The following is a 5634-nucleotide window of genomic DNA, read 5'->3' on the forward strand; positions in this document are numbered from 1 at the left end:
ATCTGTGCGGAGTGATGCAGAGGAATGTTTACGTCATCAGCCCGTCCTTATATGGTTGACTTTTCACTGGATTAATTTCCATGAAGGGATTTATTTGCTCGGTTCACAGTATTCACTTTCCTGCATACTCGCAAAGGTCGTTACTGTAATCGAAACCTCTGAAAGTTAACTGGTATATACAATGTGGTGATTAGGCTCACGTTCTCATCAGTTCTGCTGAAGAAGTGGATTCGAAATTCATCAGATCAGCAGTGATTCCATTGAATGAATGAGCATACAGAGTGTGAATGGAAGCTTCATGAGGACAAATGTGTTTTTTTTTTGGAAAATTCGCTGCTTTGCAAGGTAATGAAGATTGGACTGAAGCAGTGACAGTGATTATCTTTATCGCTTGTTCAACTGGTGAACATTACTGCTATTAACCGTATCCATATTAAGATCACGGCTCTTAAAGTCATGCTTGTCTATCGGGCCAGTGGTGCAATGGATAACGCGCCTGACTACGGATCAGGAGATTGTAGGTTCGTAATCCTACCTGGCTCGCAGGTAGGGCAGATATTAATCCCGCTGAAAAACTGATTTTTCTGAAGCCCGAATAAGGTATGAGCTCTTCATCTGCAAGAACGAGAATGCCTTCATTAAATGTCCCTGAGAACATGAGAGTCAATGTTCCAACGTCATCACAGGAGGGAAGCCGAATAGTCGTACACTTTGCTCATGGGCACATTTCCATTTCATAACGCCACCGATCGAATAACTGTTGCTCGCGGGAATGCTCGGCTTTGAGCATTTTTCGAAACTCTTTGGCCAGTGGAATCAGAGAAGAATGAAGGGTTAATTGTCCAACTGACCTTTATCGAGAGTGAGCTCCAGCCGCTGACTGATTAAGGTTTGCCTGTCAGTCTATCCAAGCCTTTCTGCATCTTATCTGAAATCGACAAACCCTGGTGATCAATCAAGAGCAAATGTTTCCTTCAATCTGGAATTTCATGCTCCACATTATTTCGTACACGTCAATCATGTCTGCGCACAATTAGCTCTGCTCTGAGAAAAGCAAGCCCCGTTTTGCCGAGGCCACCCCACTCAAAACTTTCTTGTGCAGGCAATGCAGAGCGTAACGTCGTTATTTGTTTTGGTGAATGTATAATAAAATTTACTCGGAATACTTTACATAGGTGACTTCCAGTTTTTAAAACAGAGAGAAAATTATTCACAACATGAAGGGATGAAACACACTCTCGATAAAGATCAGTTGGACAGTTAACCCTTCATTCTTCTCTGATTCCACTGGCCAAAGAGTTTTGAAAAATGCTCAAAGCCGAGCATTCCCGGAGCAACAGTTATTCGATCGGTGGCGTTATGAAATGGAAATGTGCCCATGAGCAACGTGTACGACTATTCGGCTTCCCTCCTGTGATGACGCTGGAGCATTGACTCTCATGTTCTCGGGGACATTTAATGAAGGCATTCCCGTTCTTGCAGATGAAGAGCTCATACCTTATTCGGGCTTCAGAAAAATCAGTTTTTTAAGCGGGATTAATATCTACAATATAGAATACCCACAGAACTCAGCTATCCAAAATAGACTTAATTATGCTTTTCCAAAAATACACAACAGTCCTGATAATTAAACCCCATAAACACAGAGTAAAAATGAAACAGTTTTACAGGTCGAAATTAGAGGGGCAGAAGAAGAGAGACACGCACATCACTGGCATCGATAGGCACCTTGAAAGCCTTCGTATAAGTGGTGTGGCTGATACATTGGCAATGGTTAACAAAGTATTTAGGCTGTAAAATACATTTTGAAAGTCTTGTATTCACTGAAATTTCTTGCCTGTTTTTCACAATTCAGTGAGTGGAGCAATCCCACTGCTAACGTTCAGCACAAATTTTCAGTTAAAGCCACTCAATGCGGGGAACTGGAATACTGCTGTTTTCGTCAACAATCTTTAAAAGTCCCCTGTAACTTTCGATTTCGCATCCCGTGGGGCTATTTGTCCGTGTTCACGACATATCCCAGGAAGGTGACTTTGGCTTTGGCAGGTGCACTTTCAGCTAGGTTTACAAACCAGTTTGACTTCCTAATTCGATCAAACAAGCCCGATAAATGCAGTAAATATTCAATCCATGAGAGACCGATAGTCACCAGGCACAATATACACCAGACAGTTGCGTATTCGGCAATTACCCTGTCAGTTAACCTCTGAAATGTGGCTGAACTGTTTTCCATACAAACGGCATTACTTTAAATTTCTGCAGGCCAGTTGGCGTTATAAAATTGCCTTTGATGTTTCTGACAAAGTTCACTGCCAGTAACCTTTGAGGAAGTCCAACTTAGAAATGTAAGTTGCTCCTCCAATCTTTTCCACACAGTCCTCCAACTGTGGATATGTATACGCATCAATCTTTCTAACAACATTGATTTTGTGATAGTCCACACATAACTGTTGGGTCTTTTCTGGCTCTGGCACCATGATGATGGGTGAACTCCATTCATTAAAACTCACTTCGGTTATGCCATTTTGGAGCATACGTGACATCTCCTTATGAACTTGTACAACTTTAGAGGGTTATACCTGCAAGGATGTTACAAAGTCAGAACAGCATCTCCTATATTTACATCATCTCCAATTAGATCATTAATACCCAGTATATTTCAGCAGATCTCCCCATGCAAGAGTAATAACTTTCGATTTTCTTCTGGAAGATAACTGAATAACTTTACCAGTTTTGGATACCTTGGCATTGTCCAATTTTATTTCAGGAACGTCCAATGCAGAATTCCCTGACATTGGTTCTTCCTAGTGTATCGTAGTCAATAACACATTCTCCTCTTGTGTTTGTTCTCTGCCAAAATACCTTCAGAGCATATTCCCATCGCACATTCTGTGAGATTCCTTCATGCCTGGAGTCGCTATCAAGTAGCTAACCTAACTCAATTTCCTCTCAATTTGATAAGGTCTTCTAAACCTTACTTTAAAGTTTCACCGATTAATGGAATTTAAATAAATATATGATTCCCAGTGGCAAAATTGTGATTTTTTTGGATTTCTCATACAGTTCCTGCTTCACCGTTTGCTGCGATACTTTTAAATACTGTCCCAACAACTCCCCTACATTATTTAGTCCAACTCTAAAATTTGACACAACGTCCAAATGCGTGGTCTTTTTAATCTGACTTACTAATTTTACCTTAATAAATGTTAATGGTCCTCTTACTTTATGCCTAAAATTGGTTCCAGATGAACTTAGTTTGGTGGATTCTTTTGGTACATCTCAGATCGCAAACAGCACTGACGCAACTCCCTTATGGAAATAATCTGGCTACTCCGAACCATAAAAACTCACATAGTCTTTAATAATTGATGTCACCTTTCCAGTGCACCCTGTGATTCTGGATGGTACACAGTAGATTTGAATCGTTTTATTTCTAAGCTCTCTATATATTCCTTGAAAAGTTTGGATGTGATGCTTGACCCTTGAGCTAATTGTATCTCTGATGGCAGTCTTAATCCAGTTTGTAAAAAAATCGTAATTATTCCACAATCCTTTTAGCTGTCATATTGCACGATTGAACAACATTTGGAAATCTCGTCAATACATCAATTTCTGTTAATTAATACTTATTCCCATCGCTTGTTGGATGTTGGAAACCTACAAAATGAATGAAGACACTTAAGAAAGATTCCTCGAACGCTGGAATAGGTATTAAAGGTGCAGGCTTTGTTATATCCCATTGTTTTCCTATTAGGTGAAATGTATGATACGTCTGGCAAAATTCAAATGCATTCCTCTGCAATCCAGGCCAGTAAAAATGTCTTTGTATTTTAGCCTCCGTTCTCCTCACGCCTAAGTAACCTCCAATTTGTAGCACATGCGGCACTAGCAGCACCACTTTTCTGTACCCTCCAGGAAAAAAAGAGTTCTGCCCATTTCTCACTTGCTTGAATATGTGTTGCTCTCCATTTCCTCCTTAACATATCATTTGCTAAGTAATATCACACGGGGATGCATTCAATCTCCTTCCAAGTCCATGTCTTCTGATCCAACTGCTTTAATTTTTCATCTTTCTGCTGTAACTCGGTAGCATAGCAGAGCTGAATATACTTGCCTTTTTAACGCTTGTCCCCTGCTGTGTCCCAATTATTTGATAAAAAATACTTTGTAATCATAGTTCAGCTTCCTAATCCGTGCCTTTTGATTTCTCCTGCTTCAGCTTGTGACTCTGTGATCGCGTTAAGAAACAATCTGGGAAAATTCCTTGATACACATCCTGCATTGCTGCACTTGCTTGCATCTTGACTGGCTTTTCAACTGGAGTAGGCAGCACGCTTACCGGCGATTGCGCTATATCATTTGCACGCACAAATTCTGTTCTTGGAGCTGAGAGTTTTTCCAGAACTCCCACCAGAAATTCCCCACTCTTTTCTGCCCACTCTCTCCTCACTGTACATAACTGAGCAATTTTTCGTCCCACCATGAATCCCCGTGTACATAGTTCTTCAGGAGTACATGTGTCCCCCTCCTTCTGCATCACAGACAGAAACGATCCTGTGTCCCTTAATATTGTTACCTCTCTATCTGCTACTCCTGTCCAAGGTAAATGAACTTTAACTTTGCAGATATATTATTAAAGCGGATGTAGCAACCTCTGATCGGCTTGTGCACTCTGATGCAGCTTTCCACCCTCCACTGTGCTTTCTATTGCCATGCCAACAAAACATCCAGGCTTGTTTCGTTTCCCTGCATCTGACTTTCCAGTGCTTTCCCTAGTTCTCCAACACTGATTTCATGTAGCATACTTTATTGCAATGAAAACCTCAGAACTTGTTTCCTTCAAGAGTTTTCTATTTACCCTGTGATAAGTTATCCTAATGATTTTCACAGAGATTTGACTTTCCCTTTCCACGTGAGGATTTGTCTTTTCCCAATTTCTATCCCTCAGACTCAAAATGATTCTGGAAGCCCATCCTTGTTTTATGGACCACTTCATAACAATCAGCTATTTCAGCTGCTAACATTGTCGTTTTAACAATATGCTCTTCCAGAGTAAGCTTATCTTCAGCCTTTCTCTCCAGCCTTTTAAGGTGAATTCCTTTAATAATTGCCAATTTCTGAAGTTCAAACCCTGTCTCCCTTTCTCTCTGCTCTGCTGCTCTCCCTTCCTCTCTCTTTCTACTTCGAATCGTATCTCAAACTGCTTCAAATATGGTGTCCTTTCCTTATCTCTCGAGTCTAACTCAAGCTGCTTCATTTTCAAATAAATATAAAGCATCTCTACAGATTCTCATGGATTTTCCAGCTTAGTAATGCTGAGCTACTGCGGGAATGATCTCTCCTTTCCTCACAGAAAGAGGCAAATACAACCCCAGTATGTCTGCTAATTCCAGAAGCCCGGCCTGAATTATTTTTTGTAAAACTACGAACTTTACATCGTCCATAGCAAGACAACTCTTTGTACCTAAATGAGACATTGCTTTCCCAAGCATTGCCTAGCTCAATCCAAATCAACGCCCGAAATTAAGACGCAAGCACCTATCAGTTGCTCTTTTAATCCATCCACTACCTCGCAATTTGTTATGGACGAGGCTAAACCATTCAAAACGTTATTAAGCAGACAACCCAGACCGT

At 40.7% G+C, this 5634-nt stretch overlaps 1 non-coding gene across 1 annotated transcript; it reads left to right on the forward strand.

Moving 5' to 3' along the window:
• The first annotated feature begins 469 nt into the window (after positions 1-469).
• Positions 470-543, forward strand: trnar-acg (transfer RNA arginine (anticodon ACG)). The gene has a single exon. It is a non-coding gene; the product is annotated as a tRNA-Arg (tRNA).
• Positions 544-5634: the final 5091 nt, after the last annotated feature.

The sequence above is a fragment of the Chiloscyllium plagiosum genome, unplaced genomic scaffold (assembly GCF_037043375.1).
Source record: "Chiloscyllium plagiosum isolate Xiang-an unplaced genomic scaffold, Cpla_swu_hap1 HiC_scaffold_29, whole genome shotgun sequence".
NCBI lineage: Eukaryota > Metazoa > Chordata > Chondrichthyes > Orectolobiformes > Hemiscylliidae > Chiloscyllium > Chiloscyllium plagiosum.